Here is a 23,432-nt window from a genome sequence, read left to right on the forward strand (position 1 = left end):
TATGAGTAGAGAGATGCTGGAGTCAGTGTGGACTATAGGGAAAACGTCGAGAGCCACTGGAGTCTGTGTGGACTACAGAAAAAGCATAGGGAGCCTCGGGAGTCATTGTGGACTATAGATAAACCGTAGAGAGCCACTGGAGTCAGCGTGAACTACAGAGAAAACGAAGACAGCCAATGGAGCCAGTGTGGACTATAGGGAATCCGTAGAGAGCCACTGGATTCAGTGTGGACTGTAGCGAAACCATGGAGATCCAATGGAGGCAGTGAGGGATATAGGGAAACCGTAGGGAGTTGCTTCAGACAGCGTGTGTTATAGGTAAACCGTAGATAGCCATTGGAAACACTGTGGTCTATTGGAAAACTGTAGAGAGCAGCTGTAGTCAGTGTGGACTATAGGGAAACCGTAGAGAGCCACTGGAGACAGTGTGGACTATAGGGAAACCGTACTTAGCCACTGGAGTCAGTGCTGCCTTTGGGAAAACTGTAGAGAGCCACTGGAGTCAGTGTGGACTATAGGGAAACCGTTGAGAGCCACTGGAGACAGTGTTGACTAAAGGGAAACCGTAGTTATCCACTGGAGTCATTGCTGACGTAGGGAGAACTGTAGAGAGCCACTGGAGTCAGTGTGGACTCTAGGGAAACCATAGCGAGCCACTTCAGTCAGTGTGGCGTATTGTGAAACTGCGTAGAGAGCGACTGGAGTCAGTGTGGATTATAGGGAAATCGTAGAGAGCCACAGGAGACAGTGTGGACTATAGGGAAAGCGTAGAGAGCCACTGGAGTCAGTGCGGACTACAGGGAAATCGTGGAGAGCCTTTGGAGTCAGTGTGGGATATAGCAAAACAGTAGACAGCCGCTGGACTCAGTGTGGAATATAGGAAAACGTAGAGACCCACTGGTGTTAATCGCAGGCTATAGGAAAATTGTAGGGAACCACTGGTGTCAGTGTGGACTAAAGGGAAACCGTAGGGAGCCACTGGAGAAAGTTTGGGCTATAGGGGAACCTTGGAGAGCCAAAGGAGTCAGGGCGGGTTTTAGGGAAACCGTAGACAGCCGCTGCAGGCAATGTGGGCTATAGGGAAAGCGTAGCGAGCCTCTGGAGTCTGTATGGACTGTAGGCATACCATAGAGAGCCGCTGGATTCAGTGTGGACATTAGGGAAAACTTACAGAGTTGCTGGAGACAGTGCGGACTGTAAGGAAACCGCAGATAGAAAAACCGTCGAGAGCCACTGGAGTCAGCGTGAACTACGGAGAAAATGAAGACAGCCAAAAGAGCCACTGTGGACTATAGGGAATCCGTAGAAAGCCACTGGATTCATTGTGGACTGTAGGGAAACCTTTGAGATCCAATGGAGGCTGTGAGTGATATAGGGAAACTGTAGGGAGCTGCTGGAGACAGAGTGGGTTTTAGGGAAACTGTAGATAGTCATTGGAGTCAGTGTGGTCAATTGGACATCTGTGGAGAGCCGCTGTAGTTCATGTAGACTATAGAGAAACTTTAGAGAGCCCCTGGAGTCACTGCTGACTATGGGAAAACTTTAGAGAGCCACTGGAGTCGGTGTGGATACTAGGGAAATTGTAGAGAGCCACTTCAGTCAGTGTGGGCTATTATGAAACCGTAAAGAGCAACTGTAGTCAGTGTGGGACAAAGGGAAACTGTAGAGATTCTCTGGAATCAGTGTGGGCTACAGGGAAAGCATAGAGAGCCACTGGAGTGAGTGTGGACTTTAGGGAAACCTCAGAGAGCCAATGGAGTCAGTTTTGGATATAGGGAAACCGTAGAGAGCTGCTGGAGAAGTGTGGGCTATAGGGAATCCGTAGATAGCCACTGGAGTCATTCGCAAGCTATTGAGGAACCGCAGGGAGACATTGGAGTCAGTGTGGGCTATAGGATATGAGTAGAGAGACGCTGGAGTCAGTGTGGACGATAGGGAAAACGTCGAGAGCAACTGGAGTCTGTGTGGACTACAGAAAAACCATAGGGAGCCTAGGGAGTCATTGTGGACTATAGACAAACCGTAGAGAGCCACTGGAGTCAGCGTGAACTACAGAGAAAACGAAGACAGCCAATGGAGCCAGTGTGGACTATAGGGAATCCGTAGAGAGCCACTGGATTCAGTGGGGACTGTAGAGAAACCTTAGAGATCCAATGGAGGCAGTGAGGGATACAGGGAAACCGTAGGGAGCTGCTGGAGACTGCGTGTGTTATAGGTAAACCGTAGATAGCCATTGGAAACACTGTGGTCTATCGGAAAACTGTAGAGAGCTGCTGTAGTCAAAGTGGACTATAGGAAAACCGGAGAGAGCCACTGGAGACAGTGTGGACTATAGGGAAACCGTAGTTAGCCACTGGATTCAGTGCTGAATTTGGGAAACTGTAGAGAGCCACTGGAGTCAGTGTGGACTATAGGGAAACCGCAGAGAGCCCCTGGAGACAGTGTGGACTATAGGGAAACCGTAGTTAGCCACTGGAGTCAGTGCTGACTTTGGGAAAACTGGAGAGAGCCACTGGAGTCAGTGTGTACTCTAGGGAAACCATAGAGAGCCACTTCAGTCAGTGTGGGGTATTGTGAAACCGTAGAGAGCGACTGGAGTCAGTTTGGATTATAGGGAAATCGTAGAGAGCCACAGGAGACAGTGTGGACTATAGGGAAAGCGTAGAGAGCCAATGGAGTCATTGTGGGATATAGCAAAACAGTAGACAACCGCTGGACTCAGTGTGGAATATAGCAAACTTTAGAGAGCCAAAGGAGATAATCACAGGCTATAGGAAAAATGTAGGGAGCCACTGGTGTCAGTGTGGACAATAGGGAACCCATAGGGAGCCATGGAGTAAGTGTGGGCTATAGGGGAACCATGGAGAGCCAATGGAGTCAGTGCGGGTTTTAGGGAAACCGTAGACAGCCGCTGCAGACGATGTGGGCTAAAGGGAAACTGTAGCGAGCTACTGGAGTCTGTATGGACTGTAGGCATACCATAGAGAGCCGCTGGAGTCAGTGTGGAATATAGGGAAAACTTACAGATTTGCTGGAGATAGTTCGGACTGTAAGGAAAACTCAGATAGAAAAACCGTAGAGAGCCACTGGAGTCAGCGTGAACTACAGAGAAAACGAAGACAGCCAATGGAGCCAGTGTGGACTATAGGGAATCCGTAGAAAGCCACTGGATTCAGTGTGGACTGTAGGGAAACCTTAGAGATCCAACGGAGGCAGTGAGGGATATAGGGAAACTGTAGGGAGCTGCTGGAGAAACAGTGGGTTATAGGGAAACTGTAGATAGTCATTGGAGTCAGTGTGGTCTTTTGGAAATCTGTGGAGAACCGCAGTAGTCATTGTGGACTATAGAGAAACCGTAGAGAGCCACTGGAGTCAGTGCTGACTATGGGAAAACTGTAGGGAGCCACTGGAGTCAGTGTGCATATTAGGGAAATTGTAGAGAGCCACTTCATTCGATGTGGGCTAATATGAAACCGTAGAGAGCAACTGTAGTCAGTGTGGGACACAGGGAAACTGTAGAGATTCTCTGGAGTCAGTGTGGGCTACAGGGAATGCGTAGAGGGCCACTGGAGTGAGTGTGGACTTTAGGGAAAGCTCAGAGAGCCAATGGAGTCAGTTTTGGATATAGGGAAACAGTAGAGAGCTGCTGGAGAAGTGTGGGCTACAGGGAATCCGTAGATAGCCATTGTAGTCATTCGCAAGCTATTGAGGAACCGCAGGGAGACATTGGAGTCAGTGTGGCCTATAGGATATGAGTAGAGAGATGCTGGAGTCAGTGTGGACTATAGGGAAAACGTCGAGAGCCACTGGAGTCTGTGTGGACTACAGAAAAACCATAGGGAGCCTCGGGAGTCATTGTGGACTATAGATAAACCGTAGAGAGCCACTGGAGTCAGCGTGAACTACAGAGAAAACGAAGACAGCCAATGGAGCCAGTGTGGACTATAGGGAATCCGTAGAGAGCCACTGGATTCAGTGTGGACTGTAGCGAAACCATAGAGATCCAATGGAGGCAGTGAGGGATATAGGGAAACCGTAGGGAGTTGCTTCAGACAGCGTGTGTTATAGGTAAACCGTAGATAGCCATTGGAAACACTGTGGTCTATTGGAAAACTGTAGAGAGCAGCTGTAGTCAGTGTGGACTATAGGGAAACCGTAGAGAGCCACTGGAGACAGTGTGGACTATAGGGAAACCGTACTTAGCCACTGGAGTCAGTGCTGCCTTTGGGAAAACTGTAGAGAGCCACTGGAGTCAGTGTGGACTATAGGGAAACCGTTGAGAGCCACTGGAGACAGTGTTGACTAAAGGGAAACCGTAGTTATCCACTGGAGTCATTGCTGACGTAGGGAGAACTGTAGAGAGCCACTGGAGTCAGTGTGGACTCTAGGGAAACCATAGCGAGCCACTTCAGTCAGTGTGGCGTATTGTGAAACTGTAGAGAGCCACTGGAGTCAGTGCGGACTACAGGGAAATCGTGGAGAGCCACAGGAGACAGTGTTGACTATAGGGAAAGCGTAGAGAGCCACTGGAGTCAGTGTGGGATATAGCAAAACAGTAGACAGCCGCTGGACTCAATGTGGAATATAGCAAAACGTAGAGAGCCACTGGTGTTAATCGCCGGCTATAGGAAAAATGTAGGGAGCCACTGGTGTCAGTGTGGACTATAGGGAAACCGTAGGGAGCAACTGGAGAAAGTTTGGGCTATAGGGGAACCTTGGAGAGCCAAAGGAGTCAGGGCGGGTTTTAGGGAAACCGTAGACAGCTGCTGCAGACAATGTGGGCTATAGGGAAAGCGTAGCGAGCCACTGGGGTCTGTATGGACTGTAGGCATACCATAGAGAGCCGCTGGATTCAGTGTGGACATTAGGGAAAACTTACAGAGTTGCTGGAGTCAGTGCGGACTGTAAGGAAACCGCAGATAGCCATTGGATTCAGTGTGGTCTAATGGAAAACCGCAGAGAGCCGCTGGAGTCAGTGTGGACAATCGGGAAATCGTGGAGAGCCACTGGAGTCAGTGTGGACTATAGGGAAACTGCAGAAAGCCACTGGAGGAACTGTTTGTGTATAGAGAAAGCGTCGAGAGCCACTGGAGTCAGTGTGGATTCTGGAGAAACCATCGAGATGCAGTGTGGAGATTGTGGGCTATAGGGCAACAGTGGATAGCCACTGGAGTCTGTGCAGACTATAGGGAAACCGAAGAGAGCCAAATGAGACAGGGTTAGATATAGGGAAACCGTAGAGAGCTGCTGGAGAAAGTGTGGGTTATAGGGAAACCGTAGAGAGCCATAGAGTCAATCGCAGGCTATAGGGAAATTGTAGAGAGCCATTGGTGTCAGTGCGGACTGTAGGGAAACCGTAGGGAGCCATGGAGTAAGTGTGGGCTATAGGGAAGCCATAGAGAGCCACTGGAGTCAGTGTGGGTTTTAGGGAAACTGTAGACAGCTGCTGCAGACATTGTGGGCTATAGGAAAACGTAGAGAGCCACTGGAGGCAGTGTGGACTATCGCAAAACCATATAGAGCCACGGGAGTCAAATCGGGACTCTATATAAACCATAGAGAGCCAGTGGAGGCAGTGTGGACTATAGGGAAACCGTAGAGAGCCACTGGAGTCAGCGTGAACTACTGAGAAAACGAAGGCTGCCAATGGAGCCAGTGTGGACTATAGGGAATCCGTAGAGAGCCACTGGATTCAGTGAGAACTGTCGGGAAACCTTAGAGATCCAAAGGAGGCAGTGAGGGACATAGGGAAACTGTAGGGAGCTGCTGGAGACAGAGTGGGTTATAGGGAAACCGTAGATAGCCATTGGAGTCTGTGTCGTCTATTGGAAATCCGTGGAGAGCCGCTGTAGTCAGTGTAGACTATAGGGAAACCGTAGAGAGCCTCTGGAGACAGAGTGGACTATAGGGAAACCGTCGTTAGCCACTGGAGTCAGTGCTGACTATGGGAAAAATGTAGAGAGCCACTGGAGTCAGTCTGGATACCAGGGAAACCGTAGAGAGCCACTTCAGTCGGTGTGGTCTAGTAGGAAACCGTATAGAGCAACTGTAGTCAGTTTGGGATAGAGGGAAACTGTAGAGGTTTTCTAGAGTCAGTGTGGGCTGCAGGAAAAGCATAGAGAACCACTGGAGTCAGTGTGGACTTTAGGGAATCCTCAGAGAGCCAATGGAGTCAGTTTTGGATTTAGGGAAACCGTAGAGAGCATCTGGAGTCATTCGCAAGCTATAGAGGAACCGCAGGGAGACATTGGATTCAGTGTGGGCTATAGGATATGAGTAGAGAGCCGCTGGAGTCAGTGTGGACTATAGGGAAAATGTCGAGAGCAACTGGAGTCTGTGTGGACGACAGAAAAACCATAGGGAGCCTCGGGAGTCAATGTGGACTATAGATAAACCGTAGAGAGCCACTGGAGTCAGCGTGAACAATAGAGAAAACGATGACAGCCAATGGAGCCGGTGCGGTCTATAGGGAATCCGTAGAGAGCCATTGGATTCAGTGTGGACTGCAGGGAATCCTAAGAGATCCAATGGAGGCTGTGAGGGATATAGGGAAACCGTATGGAGCTGCTGGAGAAAGCCTGTGTTATAGGTAAACTGTAGATAGCCATTGGAGTCACTGTGGTCTATCGGAAAACTGAAGAGAGCCGCTGTAGTCAGTGTGGACTATAGGGAAACCGTAGGGAGCCACTGGAGAGAGTGTGGACTATAGGGAAACCGTAGTTAGCCACTGGAGTCAGTGCTGACTATGGGAAAACTGTAGAGAGCCACTGGAGTCAGTGTGGATCTAGGGAAACCATAGGGAGCCTCTTCAGTCAGTGTGGGGTATTGTGAAACCGTAGGGAGCCACTGGAGTCAGTGTGGACTATAGGGAAACCGTAGAGAGCCACTTGAGTCAGTGTGGGATATAGGGAAACTGTAGAGAGTCTCTGGAGTCAGTGTTTGCTATAGGGAAACCGTAGAGAGCTTCTGGAGTCATTGCGGAAACTGGGGAAACTGGAGAGAGCCACTTCAGTCGGTGTGGGCCATTGTGAAACCGTAGAGAGCCACTGGAGTCAGTGTGGACTATAGAGAAACCGTAGAGAGCCTCTTGTGTCAGTGTGGGATATAGCGAAACTGTAGACATTCTCTTTAGTCTGTGTGGGCTTTAGGGAAACCGTAGAGAGTAACTGGAGTCAGTGTGGACTGTTGGGAAACCGTAGAGAGCCAATGGACACAGTTTTGGATATAGGGAAACCGTAGAGAGCTTCTGGAGACAGTGTGGGCTATATGGAAACCGTAGATAGCCACTGGAGTCAATTGCAAGCTATAGAGAAACCGTAAGGAGCCATTGGAGTCAGTGTGCGCTATAGGAAAAGACTAGAGAGCCGCTGGAGTCAGTGTTGACTACAGGGAAAACGTAGAGAGCAACTGGAGTCTGTTTGGACTACAGAAAATCCGTAGAGAGACTCGGGAGTCATTGTGGACTACGGATAAACCGTAGAGAGCCAGTGGAGGCAGTGTGGACTATAGGGGAACTCTAGAGACCACAGGTGTCAGTGTGGAATATAGGGAAACCTTAGAGAGCTACTGGAGTCAGTGTGGGATATAGGGAAACTGTGAAGAGTCTATGGAGTGAGTGCGGGCTATAGGGAAATTGTAGAGAGCCACTGTATTAACTGTGGACTATAGGGAAATCATAGAGAGCCACTGGAGTCATTCTGGATTTTTGGGAAACTTTAGAGAGCCCCTGAAGTCAGTGTGGATTATAGGGAAATCGTAGAGAGCCACAGGAGACTGTGTGGACTATAGGGAAACCGCAGAGAGCCACTGGAGTCATTGTGGACTATAGGGAAACTGTAGAGAGCCAATGGATTCAGTGTGTACTCCAGGGAAACCGTTGAGAGCGCCGGGGGGCCCTGAGGGCTTTATGGAAACCGTATGGATTCACTGAAGTCAGTGTGGACTAAAGGGAAAACGTAGAGAGCCACGGGAGTGAGTGTGGGATATAGCAAAACAGTAGACAGCAGCTGGACTCAGTGTGGGCTATAGTGAAACCATAGAGTGGCACTGGAATCATTGTGGACTATAGGCAAACCTTAGAGAGCCACTGGAGTTAATCGCAGGCTATAGGAAAAATGTAGGGAGCCACTGGTGTCAGTGTGGACAACTGGAAAACCGTAGGGAGCCACTGGAGTAAGTGTGGGCTATAGACAAACCATGGAGAGCCAAAGGAGTCAGTGCGGGTTTTAGGGAAAACCTAGACAGCCGCTGCAGACAATGTGGGCAATAGGGAAACCGTAGAGAGCCACTGGTGTCTGTGTGGACTGTAGGCATACCATAGAGAGCCACTGGATTCAGTGTGGACTGTAGGGAAAACTTAGAGTTGCTGGAGACGGTGTGGATTGTAAGGAAACCGCAGAGAGCCATGGGAGTCAGTGTGGTCTATTGGAAAACCGAAGAGAGGCGCTGGAGTCAGTGTGGACAATAGGGAAATCGTGGAGATCCACAGGAGACAGTGTGGACTATTGGGAAAGCGTAGAGAGCCACTGGAGTCAGTGTGGACTATAGGAAAACTGCAGAAAACCACTTGAGGAAGTTTTTGTGTATAGGGAAACCGTAGAGAGCCACTGGAGTCCGTGTGGATTCTAGAGAAACCATAGAGATCCAGTGTAGAGATTGTGGGCTATAGGGCAACAGTAGAGAGCCACTGGAGGCAGTGCGGACTATAGGGAAACCGTAGAGAGCGACTTGAGTCAGTGTGGGATATATGGAAACTGTAGAGATTCTCTAGAGTCAGTGTTTGCTATAGGGAAACAGTAGAGAGCCACTGGAGTCATTGTGGACACTAGGGAAACCGTAGAGCGCCCCCTCAGTCGGTGTGGGCCCTTGTGAAACCGTAGAGAGCCACTCGAGTCAGTGTGGAATATTGTGAAACCGTAGAGAGCCTCTTGTGCCAGTGTGGGATATAGGGAAACTGTAGAGATTCTCTGGAGTCTGTGTGGGCTTTAGGGAAACCGTAGAGAGGCCCTGGAGTCAGTGTGGACTGTTGGGATACCTCAGAGAGCAAATGGAGTCAGTGTTGGATATAGCGAAACCGTAGAGAGCTTCTGAAGACAGTGTGGGCTATAGGGAAAGACTAGAGAGCCGCTGGAGTCAGTGTTGACTATAGGGAAAACGTAGAGAACAACTGGTTTCTGTGTGGACTACAGAATAACCGTAGAGAGCCTCGGGAGTCATTGTGGACTAAAGATAAACCGTAGAGAGCCAATGGAGGCAGTGTGGACTATAGGGAAATTCTAGAGACCACTGGTGTAAGTGTGGAATATAGCGAAACCTTAGAGAGCTACTGGAGTCAGTGTGGGATATAGGGAAACCGTGGACAGTCTAATGAGTTAGTGCGGGCTATAGGGAAATTGTAGAGAGCTACTGTATTCACTGTGGACTGTAGGGAAATCTCAGAGAGCCAATGGAGTCAGTGTGGGATACAGGGAAACAATGGACAACTGCTGGAGACAGTGTGGGCTACATGGAAACTGTAGAGACTCTCCGCCTTCAGCACGGACTATTGGGAGACCGTAGAGGGCCACTGGAGTCAGTCTGGAGTCTGGGGAAAATGAAGAGAACCACCGGAGACAGTGAGGGCTATAGTGAAACCTTAGGGAGCCACTAAAGTCAGTGTGTGCTATAGGGAAACCGGTGAGAGCCACTGGATTCAGTGTGGACTATAGGGAAAACTTTGAGAGCCACTGGAGTCATTTTTGGATTATTGGGAACCCTTAGAGTGCCACTGGAGTCAGTGTGGATTATTGGGAAATCTTAGAGAGCCACAGGAGACATTGTGGACTATTGGGAAACCGCAGAGAGCCACTGGAGTCATTGTGGACTATAGGGAAACTGTAGAGAGCCAATGGATTCAGTGTGGACTCCAGGGAAACCGTAGAGAGCGCCGGGGGGCCCTGAGGGCGTTAAGGAAACCGTAGGGATTCACTGGAGTCAGTGTAGACTATAGGGAAAACGTAGAGAGCCACTGGAGGCAGTGTGGGATATAGCAAATGAGTAGATAGCCGCTGGACTCAGTGTGGGCTATAGTGAAATCATAGAGTGCCACTGGAATCTGTGTGGAGTATAGGCAAACCTTAGAGAGCCATTGGAGTTAATCGCAGGCTATAGGAAAAATGTAGGGAGCCACTGGTGTCAGTGTGGACTATAGGGAAACCGTAGGGAGCCACTGGAGTAAGTGTGGGCTATAGGGAAACCATGGAGAGCCATAGGAGTCAGTGCGGGTTTTAGTGAAAACCTAGACAGCCAATGCAGACAATATGGGCAATAGGGAAACCGTAGAGAGCCACTGGTGTCTGTGCAGACAGTAGGCATACCATAGAGAGCCACTGGAATCAATGTGGACTGTAGGGAATAGTTAAAGTGTTGCTGGAGACGGTGTATACTGTAAGGAAACCGCAGAGCAACATTGGAGTCAGTGTGGTCTATTGGATAATCGCAGAGAGCCGCTGTATTCAGTGTGGACAATAGGGAAATCCTGGAGAGCCACAGGAGACAGTGTGGACTATTGGGAAAGCGTAGAGAGCCACTGGAGTCAGTGTGGACTATAGGGAAACTGCAGAAAGCCACTGGAGGAAGTTTTTGTGTATAGGGAAAGTGTAGAGAGCCACTGGAGGCACTGTGGTTTCTGGAGAAACCATAGAGATCCAGTGTAGAGATTGAGGGCTCTAGGGGAACCATAGAGAGCCACTGGAGGCAGTGCGGACTATAGGAAAACCGTAGAGAGCCAAATGAGTCAGTGTTAGATATAGGGAAACTGTAGAGAGCTGCTGGGGAAAGTGTGGGCTTTAGGGAAACCGTAGAGAGCCATTGGAGTCTGTGTGGACTTTCGGAAAACAGTAGAGAGCCGCTGGAGTCAGTGTGGGATATACTGAAAACATAGAGAGCCACTGCAATCGGTGTGAACTATAGGCAAACAGTAGAGAGCCATAGAGTCAATCGCAGGCTATAGGGAAATTGCAGAGAGCCACTGGTGTCAGTGTGGACAATAGGGAAACCGTAGGGAGCCATTGAGTAAGCGTGGGCTATAGGGAAGCCATAGAGAGCCACTGGAGTCAGTGTGGGTTTTAGGGAAACCATAGACAGCCGCTGCAGACATTGTGGGCTATAGGGAAAACGTAGAGAGCAACTGGAGTCAGTGTGGACTATTCAGAAACCGTAGATAGCCACTGGCTTCAGTGTGTGCTATAGGGAAACCGTAGGGGGCCTCTGGAGTCATTGTGGACTATAGGGAATCCCTAGAGATCCACTGGAGGCAGTGTGGACTATAGGGAAACTGCAGAAAGCCACTGGAGGAAGTTTTTGAGTATAGGGAAAGTGTAGAGAGCCACTGGAGTCAGTGTGGTTTCTGCAGAAACCATAGAGATCCAGTGTAGAGATTGAGGACTGTAGGGGAACCATAGAGAGCCAATGGAGGCAGTGCGGACTATAGGAAAACCGTAGAGAGCCAAATGAGTCAGTGTTAGATATAGGGAAACTGTAGAGAGCTGCTGGGGAAAGTGTGGGCTATAGGGAAACCGTAGAGAGCCATTGGAGTCTGTGTGGACTTTCGGAAAACAGTAGAGAGCCGCTGGAGTCAGTGTGGGATATACTGAAAACATAGAGAGCCACTGCAATCGGTGTGAACTATAGGCAAACAGAAGAGAGCCATAGAGTCAATCGCAGGCTATAGGGAAATTGCAGAGAGCCACTGGTGTCAGTGTGGACTATAGGGAAACCGTAGGGAGCCATGGAGTAAGCGTGGGCTATAGGGAAGCCATAGAGAGCCACTGGAGTCAGTGTGGGTTTTAGGGAAACCATAGACAGCCGCTGCAGACATTGTGGGCTATAGGGAAAACGTAGAGAGCGACTGGATTCAGTGTGGACTATTCGGAAACCGTAGATAGCCACTGGCTTCAGTGTGTGCTATAGGGAAACCGTAGGGGGCCTCTGGAGTCATTGTGGACTATAGGGAATCCCTAGAGATCCACTGGAGGCAGTGTGGACTATACGGAACCGTAAGGAGCTACTGGAGGCAGCGTGGACTATAGGGAAAATGAAGAGAGCCAATGGAGTCAGTGTTGGTTATAGCGAAACAGTAGATGGCTGCTGTAGACACTGTGGGCTATAGGGTATTCATAAATAGCCACTGGAGTCAATCGCAAGCTAAAGAGAAACCGTAAGGAGCCATTGGAGTCAGTGTGGGCTATAGGAAAACAGTAGAGATCCGCTGGAGTCACTGTGGACTATAGAAAAACCATAGAGAGCCTCGGGAGTTATTGTGGACTATAGGTAAACCGTAGAGAGCCAGTGGAGGCAGTGTGGACTATAGGGAAACTGTAGAGAGCCACTGGAGTCAGCGTGAACTACAGAGAAAACGAAGACAGCCAATGGAGCCAGTGTGGACTACAGGGAATCCATAGAAAGCCACTGGATTCAGTGTGGACTGTAGGGAAACCTTCGAGATCCAATGGAGGCAGTGAGGGATTTAGGGAAACTGTAGGGAGCTGCTGGAGACAGAGTGGTCATAGGGAAACCGTAGATAGCCATTGGAGTAAGTGTGGTCTATTGGAAATCCGTGGAGAGCTGCTGTAGTCAGTGTAGACTATAGGGGAAAAGTAGAGGGCCACTGGAGCCAGTGAGGACCATAGGGGAACCGTAGTTAGCCACTGGAGTCAGTGCTGACTAAGGGAAAACTGTAAAGAGCCACTGGCGTCAGTGTGGATACTAGGGAAACCGTACTGAGCCACTTCAGTCGGTGTGGGCTATTAAGAAACCGTAGAGAGCCACTGTAGTCCGTGTGGGATACAGGGAAATATAGAGATTCTCTGGAGTCAGTGTGGGCTACACGGAAAGCGTTGAGAGCCACTGGAGTCAGTGTGGACATTAGGGAAACCTCAGAGAGCCAATGGAGTCAGTTTTGGATATAGGGAAACTGTAGAGATCTGCTGGAGACAGTGTGGGGTATAGGGAATCCGTAGATGGCCACTGGAGTCATTCGCAAGCTTTAGAGAAACCGCAGGGATACATTGGAGTCAGTGTGGGCTATAGCATATGAGTAGAGAGCCGCTGGAGTCAGTGTGGTCTTTTGGAAAACAGTAGAGATCCGCTGGAGTCAGTGTGGACTATAGAAAAACCATAGAGATACTCGGGAGTCACTGTGGGCTATAGGTAAACCATAGGGAGCCACTGGAGTCAGCGTGAACTACAGAGAAAACGAAGACAGCCAATGGAGCCAGTGTGGACTATAGGGAATCCGTAGAGAGCCACTGGATTCAGTGTGGACTGTAGGGAAACCTTAGAGATCCAATGGAGGCAGTGAGGGATATAGGGAAACTGTAGGGAGCTGCTGGAGACAGAGTGGTTATAGGGAAACCGTAGATAGCCATTGGAGTAATTGTGGTCTATTGGAAATCCGTGGAGAGCCGCTGTAGTCAGTGTAGACTATAGGGAAAAAGTAGAGAGCCACTGGAGCCAGTGAGGACCATAGGGAAACCGTAGTTGGCCACTGGAGTCAGTGCTGACTATGGGAAAAATGTAAAGAGCCACTGGAGTCAGTGTGGATATTGGGGAAACCGTACTGAGCCACTTCAGTCGGTGTGGGCTATTATGAAACCGTAGAGAGCCACTGTAGTCAGTGTGGGATACAGGGAAATATAGAGATTCTCTGGAGTCAGTGTGGGCTACACGGAAAACGTTGAGAGCCACTGGAGTCAGTGTGGACATTAGGGAAACCTCAGAGAGCCAATGGAGTCCGTTTTGGATATAGGGAAACCGTAGAGAGCTGCAGGAGACAGTGTGGGCTATAGGGAATCCGTAGATAGCCACTGGAGTCAATTGCAAGCTATAGAGGAACCGTAGGGAGCCAATGGAGTCGGTGTGCACTTTAGGAAAAGACTAGAGACCAGCTGGAGTCTTTGTGCACTACAGAAAAACCGTAGAGAGCCTTGGGAGTCATTGCAAACTATAGATAAAACGTAGAGAGCCAGTGGATGCCCTGTGGACTATACGGAAACTCTAGAGACCACTGGTGCCAGTGTGGAATATAGGGAAACCTTAGATAGCTACTGGAGTCAGTGTGGGATATAGGGAAACCGTGGACCGTCTAATGAGTTAGTGCGGGCTATAGGGAAATTGTAGAGAGCCACTGTATTCACTGTGGACTGTAGGGAAATCTCAGAGAGCCAATGGAGTCAGTGTGGGATACAGGGAAACAATGGTGAACTGCTGGAGACAGTGTGGGCTATATGGAAACCATAGAGACCCACCGCCTTCAGTGCGGACTATTGGGAGACCGTAGAGGGCCACTGGAGTCAGTCTGGATTCTGGGGAAAATGAAGAGAACCACCGGAGACAGTGAGGGCTATAGTGAAGCCTTAGAGAGCCACTAAAGTCAGTGTTTGCTATAGGGATAATGTAGAGAGCCACTGGATTCAGTGTGGACTATAGGGAAATCGTAGAGAGCCAATGGATTCAGTGTGTGCCCCAGGGAAACCATAGAGAGAGCCGGGGGGGCCCTGAGGGCTTTAAGGAAACCGTATGGATTCACTGAAGTCAGTGTGGACTATAGGGAAAATGTAGAGAGCCACTGGAGTCAGTGTGGGATATAGCAAAACAGTAGACAGCCGCTGGATTCAGTGTGGGCTGTAGTGAAACCATAGAGTGGCTCTGGAATCATTGTGGACTATAGGCAAACCTTAGAGAGCCACTGGAGTTAATCGCAGGCTCTTGGAAAAATGTAGGGAGCCACTGGTTTCAGTGTGGACTATAGGAAAATCGAAGGGAGCCACTGGAGTAAGTGTGGGCTATAGGGAAACCATGGAGAGCCACTGGTGTCTTTGTGGATTGTAGGCATACCATAGAGAGCCACTGGATTCAGTGTGGACTGTAGGGAAAACTTAAAGAGTTGCTGGAGATGGTGTGGATTGTAAGGAAACCAGAGAGAGCCAGTGGCGTCAGTGTGGTCTATTGGAAAACCGCAGAGAGCCGCTGGAGTCAATGTGGACAATAGGGAAATCGTGGAGAGCCACAGGAGACAGTGTGGACTATTGGGAAAGTGTAGAGAGCCACTGGAGTCAGTGTGGACTACAGGAAAACTGCAGAAAACCACTGGAGGAAGTTTTTGTGTATAGGGAAACCGTAGAGAGCCAAAGGAGTCACTGTGGATTCCGGAGAAACAATAGAGATCCAGTGTAGAGATTGTGGGCTATAGGGGAATCGTAGAGAGCCACTGGAGGCAGTGCGGACTATAGGGAAACCGTAGAGAGACACGTGAGGCAGTGTGGGATATAGGGAAACTGTAGAGATTCTCTGGAGTCAGTGTTTGCTATATGGAAACAGTAGAGAGCCACTGGAGTCATTATGGACACTGGGGAAACTGTAGAGAGCCACTTCAGTCGGTGTGGGCTATTGTGAAACCGTAGAGAGCCACTCGAGTCAGTGTGGACTATAGAGAAACTGTAGAGAGCCTCTTGTGTCAGTGATGAAAATAGGGAAACTGTTGAGATTCTCTGGAGTTAATCGCAAGCAATAGAGAAACCGTAAGGAGCCACTGGAGGCAGTGTGGACTGTAGGGAAACCGTAGAGAGCCACTGGAGTCAGCGTGAACTGCACAGAAAACGAACACAGCCAATGGAGCCAGTGTGGACTATAGGGAATCCGTAGAAAGCCACTGGATTCAGTGTGGACTGTAGGGAAACCTTAGAGATCCGTTGGAGGCAGTGAGGGATATAGGGAAACCGTAGGGCGCTGTTGGAGACAGCGTGGGTTATAGGGAATCCGTAGATATCCATTGCAGTCAGTGCTGACTTTGGGAAAACCGTAGAGAGCCACTAGAGTCTGTGTGGACTCTAGGGAAAACGTAGAGAGCCATTTCAGTCAGTGTTGGGTATTGTGAAACCATAGAGAGCCACTGGATTCACTGTGGACTATAGGGAAACCGTAGAGAGACACGTGAGTCAGTGCGGGATATAGGGAAGCTGTGGAGATTCTCTGGAGTCAGTGTGCGCTATAGCGAAACTGTAGAGAGCCTCTGGTGTCAGTGTGGACACTAGGGAAACCGTAGCAAGCCACGTCAGTCGGTGTGGGCTATTGTGAAAACGTAGAGAGCCACTAGAGTCAGTGTGGACTATAGAGAAACCGTAGAGAGCCTCTTGTGTCAGAATGGGATATAGGGAAATTGTAGAGATTCTCTGGAGTCAATGTGGGCAATAAAGAAACCATAGAGAGAGACTGAAGTCAGTGTGGACTGTTGGGAAACCTCAGAGAGCCAATGGAGTCAGTTTTGGACATAGGGAAATCGCAGAGAGCTGCTGGAGATAGTGTGGGCTATAGGGAATCCGTAGATAGCCACTGGAGTCAATCGCAAGCTATAAAGGAACCGTAGGGAGCCAGTGGAGTCAGTGTGCGCTACAGGAAAAGACTAGAGAGCCGCTTGAGTCAGTGTGGACTATAGGGAAAACGTAGAGAGCAACTGGAGTCTGTGTGGTCTACAGAATAACCGTAGAGAGCCTCGGGAGTGATTGTGGACTATAGATAAACCGTAGAGAGCCAGTGGAGGCAGTGTGGACTATAGGGAAACTCTAGAGACCACTGGTGTCAGTGTGGAATATCGGGAAACCTTAGAGAGCTGCTGGAGTCAGTTTGGGATATAGGGAAACCGTGGACAGTCTATGGAGTTAGTGCGGGCTATAGGGAAATTGTACAGAGCTACTGTATTCACTGTGGACTGTAGGGAAATCTCAGAGAGCCAATGGAGTCAGTGTGGGATACAGGGAAACAATGGTGAACTGCTGGAGACAGTGTGGGCTACATGGAAAACTTAGAGACCACCCCCTTCAGCACGGACTATTGGGAGACCGTAGAGTGCCACTGGAGTCAGTCTGGAGTCTGGGGAAAATGAAGAGAACCACCGGAGACAGTGAGGGCTATAGTGAAACCTTAGAGAGCCACTAAAGTCAGTGTGTGCTATAGGGAAAGCGTAGAGAGCCACTGGATTCAATTTGGACTATAGGGATATCGCAGAGAGCCACTGGAGTCATTGTGGATTACAGGGAAACCGTAAGAGAGCCACTGGAGTCAGTGTGGAATATAGGGAAATCGTAGAGAGCCACAGGAGACAGTGTGGATTATAGGGAAACCGCAGGGAGCCACTGGAGTCAGTGTGGACTATAGGGAAACCATAGAGAGCCAATGGATTCAGTGTGGAGCCAAGGGAAACCGTAGAGAGCGGCGGGGGGCACTAAGGGCTTTAAGGAAACCGTAGGGATTCACTGGAGTCAGTGTGGACTATAGGGAAATCGTGGAGATCCACAGGAGACAGTGTGGACTATTGGGAAAGCGTAGAGAGACACTGGAGTCAGTGTGGAGTATAGGAAAACTGCAGAAAACCACTGGAGGAAGTTTTTGTGTAGAGGGAAACTGTAGAGAGCCACTGGAGTCAGTCTGGATTCTGGAGAAACCATAGAGATCCAGTGTAGAGATTGTGGGCTATAGGGCAACCGTAGAGAGCCACTGGAGGCAGTGCGGACTATAGGGAAACCGTAGAGAGCCACTTGAGTCAGTGTGGGATATAGGGAAACTGTAGAGATTCTCTGGAGTCAGTGTTTGCTATAGGGAAACGGTAGAGAGCCACTGGAGTCATTGTGGACACTAGGGAAACCGTAGAGAGGCCCCTCAGTCGGTGTGGGCCCTTGTGAAACCGTAGAGAGCCACTCGAGTCAGTGTGGAATATTGTGAATCCGTAGAGAGCCTCTTGTGCCAGTGTGGGATATAGGGAAACTGTAGAGATTCTCTGGAGCCTGTGTGGGCTTTAGGGAAACCGTAGAGAGGCACTGGAGTCAGTGTGGACTGTTGGGAAACCTCAGAGAGCAAATGGAGTCAGTTTTGGATATAGGGAAACCGTAGAGATCTTCTGAAGACAGTGTGGGCTATAGGGAATCCGTAGGTAGCCACTGGAGTCAATCGCAAGCTATAAAGGAACCGTAGGGAGCCATTGGAGTCAGTGTGCGCTATAGGAAAAGACTATAGAGCCACTGGAGTCAGTGTGGACTATAGGGAAACTGTAGAGAGCCAATGGACTCAGTGTGTGCCCCAGGGAAACCATAGAGAGCGCCGGGGGGGGGCCCTGAGGGCTTTAAGGAAACCGTATGGATTCACTGAAGTCAGTGTGGACTATAGGGAAAATGTAGAGAGCCACTGGAGTCAGTGTGGGATATAGCAAAACAGGAGACAGCCGCTGGATTCAGTGTGGGCTGTAGTGAAACCATAGAGTGGCTCTGGAATCATTGTGGACTATAGGCAAACCTTAGAGAGCCACTGGAGTTAATCGCAGGCTCTTGGAAAAATGTAGGGAGCCACTGGTTTCAGTGTGGACTATAGGAAAACCGAAGGGAGCCACTGGAGTAAGTGTGGGCTATAGGGAAACCATGGAGAGCCACTGGTGTCTTTGTGGATTGTAGGCATACCATAGAGAGCCACTGGATTCAGTGTGGACTGTAGGGAAAACTTAAAGAGTTGCTGGAGATGGTGTGGACTGTAAGGAAACCGCAGAGAGCCATTGGCGTCAGTGTGGTCTATTGGAAAACCGCAGAGAGCCGCTGGAGTCAATGTGGACAATAGGGAAATCGTGGAGAGCCACAGGAGACAGTGTGGACTATTGGGAAAGTGTAGAGAGCCACTGGAGTCAGTGTGGACTACAGGAAAACTGCAGAAAACCACTGGAGGAAGTTTTTGTGTATAGGGAAACCGTAGAGAGCCACTGGAGTCACTGTGGATTCTGGAGAAACAATAGAGATCCAGTGTAGAGATTGTGGGCTATAGGGGAATCGTAGAGAGCCACTGGAGGCAGTGCGGACTATAGGGAAACCGTAGAGAGACACGTGAGTCAGTGTGGGATATAGGGAAACTGTAGAGACTCTCTGGAGTCAGTGTTTGCTATATGGAAACAGTAGAGAGCCACTGGAGTCATTATGGACACTGGGGAAACTGTAGAGAGCCACTTCAGTCGGTGTGGGCTATTGTGAAACCGTAGAGAGCCACTCGAGTCAGTGTGGACTATAGAGAAACCGTAGAGAGCCTCTTGTTTCAGTGATGAAAATAGGGAAACTGTTGAGATTCTCTGGAGTTAATCGCAAGCAATAGAGAAACCGTAAGGAGCCACTGGAGGCAGTCTGGACTATAGGGAAACCGTAGAGAGCCACTGGAGTCAGCGTGAACTGCACAGAAAACGAACACAGCCAATGGAGCCAGTGTGGACTATAGGGAATCCGTAGAAAGCCACTGGATTCATTGTGGACTGTAGGGAAACCTTAGAGATCCGTTGGAGGCAGTGAGGGATATAGGGAAACCGTAGGGCGCTGTTGGAGACAGCGTGGGTTATAGGGAATCCGTAGATATCCATTGCAGTCAGTGCTGACTTTGGGAAAACCGTAGAGAGCCACTGGAGTCTGTGTGGACTCTAGGGAAAACGTAGAGAGCCATTTCAGTCAGTGTTGGGTATTGTGAAACCGTAGAGAGCCACTGGATTCACTGTGGACTATAGGGAAACCGTAGAGAGACACGTGAGTCAGTGCGGGATATAGGGAAGCTGTGGAGATTCTCTGGAGTCAGTGTGCACTATAGCGAAACTGTAGAGAGCCTCTGGTGTCAGTGTGGACACTAGGGAAACCATAGCAAGCCACTTCAGTCGGTGTGGGCTATTGTGAAAACGTAGAGAGCCACTAGAGTCAGTGTGGACTATAGAGAAACCGTAGAGAGCCTCTTGTGTCAGAATGGGATATAGGGAAACTGTAGAGATTCTCTGGAGTCAATGTGGGCAATAAAGAAACCATAGAGAGAGACTGAAGTCAGTGTGGACTGTTGGGAAACCTCAGAGAGCAAATGGAGTCAGTTTTGGACATAGGGAAACGGTAGAGAGCTGCTGGAGATAGTGTGGGCTATAGGGAATCCGTAGATAGCCACTGGAGTCAATCGCAAGCTATAAAGGAACCGTAGGGAGCCAGTGGAGTCAGTGTGCGCTATAGGAAAAGACTAGAGAGCCGCTTGAGTCAGTGTGGACTATAGGGAAAACGTAGAGAGCAACTGGAGTCTGTGTGGTCTACAGAATAACCGTAGAGAGCCTCGGGAGTGATTGTGGACTATAGATAAACCGTAGAGAGCCAGTGGAGGCAGTGTGGACTATAGGGAAACTCTAGAGACCACTGGTGTCAGTGTGGAATATCGGGAAACCTTAGAGAGCTGCTGGAGTCAGTTTGGGATATAGGGAAACCGTGGACAGTCTATGGAGTTAGTGCGGGCTATAGGGAAATTGTACAGAGCTACTGTATTCACTGTGGACTGTAGGGAAATCTCAGAGAGCCAATGGAGTCAGTGTGGAATACAGGGAAACAATGGTAAACTGCTGGAGACAGTGTGGGCTACATGGAAACCTTAGAGACCACCGCCTTCAGCACGGACTATTGGGAGACCGTAGAGTGCCACTGGAGTCAGTCTGGAGTCTGGGGAAAATGAAGAGAACCACCGGAGACAGTGAGGGCTATAGTGAAACCTTAGAGAGCCACTAAAGTCAGTGTGTGCTATAGGGAAACCGTAGAGAGCCACTGGATTCAATTTGGACTATAGGGATATCGTAGAGAGCCACTGGAGTCATTGTGGATTACAGGGAAACCGTAAGAGAGCCACTGGAGTCAGGGTGGAATATAGGGAAATCGTAGAGAGCCACAGGAGACAGTGTGGATTATAGGGAAACCGCAGGGAGCCACTGGAGTCAGTGTGGACTATAGGGAAACCATAGAGAGCCAATGGATTCAGTGTGGAGCCAAGGGAAACCGTAGAGAGCGGCGGGGGGCACTAAGGGCTTTAAGGAAACCGTAGGGATTCACTGGAGTCAGTGTGGACTATAGGGAAATCGTGGAGATCCACAGGAGACAGTGTGGACTATTGGGAAAGCGTAGAGAGCCACTGGAGTCAGTGTGGAGTATAGGAAAACTGCAGAAAACCACTGGAGGAAGTTTTTGTGTATAGGGAAACCGTAGAGAGCCACTGGAGTCAGTGTGGATTCTGGAGAAACCATAGAGATCCAGTGTAGAGATTGTGGGCTATAGGGCAACCGTAGAGAGCCACTGGAGGCAGTGCGGACTATAGGGAAACCGTAGAGAGCCACTTGAGTCAGTGTGGGATATAGGGAAACTGTAGAGTTTCTCTGGAGTCAGTGTTTGCTATAGGGAAACAGTAGAGGGCCACTGGAGTCATTGTGGACACTAGGGAAACCGTAGAGAGGCCCCTCAGTCGGTGTGGGCCCTTGTGAAACCGTAGAGAGCCACTCGAGTCAGTGTGGAATATTGTGAATCCGTAGAGAGCCTCTTGTGCCAGTGTGGGATATAGGGAAACTGTAGAGATTCTCTGGAGTCTGTGTGGGCTTTAGGGAAACCGTAGAGAGGCACTGGAGTCAGTGTGGACTGTTGGGAAACCTCAGAGAGCAAATGGAGTCAGTTTTGGACATAGGGAAACCGTAGAGAGCTTCTGAAGACAGTGTGTGCTATAGGGAATCCGTAGGTAGCCACTGGAGTCAATCGCAAGCTATAAAGGAACCGTAGGGAGCCAGTGGAGTCAGTGTGCGCTATAGGAAAAGACTAGAGAGCCGCTTGAGTCAGTGTGGACTATAGGGAAAACGTAGAGAGCAACTGGAGTCTGTGTGGTCTACAGAATAACCGTAGAGAGCCTCGGGAGTGATTGTGGACTATAGATAAACCGTAGAGAGCCAGTGGAGGCAGTGTGGACTATAGGGAAACTCTAGAGACCACTGGTGTCAGTGTGGAATATAGGGAAACCTTAGAGAGCTGCTGGAGTCAGTTTGGGATATAGGGAAACCGTGGACAGTCTATGGAGTTAGTGCGGGCTATAGGGAAATTGTAGAGAGCTACTGTATTCACTGTGGACTGTAGGGAAATCTCAGAGAGCCAATGGAGTCAGTGTGGGATACAGGGAAACAATGGTGAACTGCTGGAGACAGTGTGGGCTACATGGAAACCTTAGAGACCACCGCCTTCTGCACGGACTATTGGGAGACCGTAGAGTGCCAATGGAGTCAGTCTGGAGTCTGGGGAAAATGAAGAGAACCACCGGAGACAGTGAGGGCTATAGTGAAACCTTAGAGAGCCACTAAAGTCAGTGTGTGCTATAGGGAAACCGTAGAGAGCCACTGGATTCAATTTGGACTATAGGGATATCGTAGAGAGCCACTGGAGTCATTGTGGATTACAGGGAAACCGTAAGAGAGCCACTGGAGTCAGTGTGGAATATAGGGAAATCGTAGAGAGCCACAGGAGACAGTGTGGATTATAGGGAAACTGCAGGGAGCCACTGGAGTCAGTGTGGACTATAGAGAAACCGTAGAGAGCCTGTTGTGTCAGTGTGGGATATAGGGAAACTGTAGAGATTCTTTGGAGTCAATGTGGGCTATAGGGAAACCATAGAGAGAGACTGAATTCAGTGTGGACTGTTGCGAAACCTCAGTGCGCCAATGGAGTCAGTTTTGGACCTAGGGAAACCGTAGAGAGCTGCTGGAGACAGTGTCAGCTATAGGGAATCCGTAGATAGCCACTGGAGTCAATCGCAAGCTATAGAGGAACCGTAGGGAGCCATTGGAGTCAGTGTGCGCTATAAGAAAACACTAGAGAGCCGCTTGAGTCAGTGTGGACTATAGTGAAACCGTAGAGAGCCACTTCAGTCGGTGTGGGCTATTGTGAAACCGTAGAGAGCGACTGGAGTCAGTGTGGACTACAGAGAAACCGTAGAGAGCCTCTTGTGTCAGTGTGGGATTTAGGGAAACTGTAGAGATTCTCTGGAGTCAATGTGGGCTATAGGGAAACCATAGAGAGAGACTGAAGTCAGTGTGGACTGTTGCGAAACCTCAGTGAGCCAATGGAGTCAGTTTTGGACCTAGGGAAACCGTAGAGAGCTGCTGGAGACAGTGTGGGCTATAGGGAATCCGTAGATAGCCACTTGAGTCAATCGCAAGCTATAGAGGAACCGTAGGGAGCCATTGGAGTCAGTGTGCGCTATAGGAAAACACTAGAGAGCTGCTGGAGTCAGTGTGGACTATAGGGAAACCGTAGAGAGCCACTTCAGTCGGTGTGGGCTATTGTGAAACCGTAGAGAGCCTATTGTGTCAGTGTGGGATATAGGGAAACTGTAGAGATTCTCTGGAGTCAATGTGGGCTATAGGGAAACCATAGAGAGAGACTGAAGTCAGTGTGGACTGTTGCGAAACCTCAGTGAGCCAATGGAGTCAGTTTTGGACCTAGAGAAACCGTAGAGAGCTGCTGGAGACAGTGTGGGCTATAGGGAATCCGTAGATAGCCACTGGAGTCAATCGCAAGCTATAGAGGAACCGGAGGGAGCCATTGGAGTCAGTG

Source organism: Carcharodon carcharias, chromosome 22 (genome assembly GCF_017639515.1).
Source record: "Carcharodon carcharias isolate sCarCar2 chromosome 22, sCarCar2.pri, whole genome shotgun sequence".
Taxonomy (NCBI): domain Eukaryota; kingdom Metazoa; phylum Chordata; class Chondrichthyes; order Lamniformes; family Lamnidae; genus Carcharodon; species Carcharodon carcharias.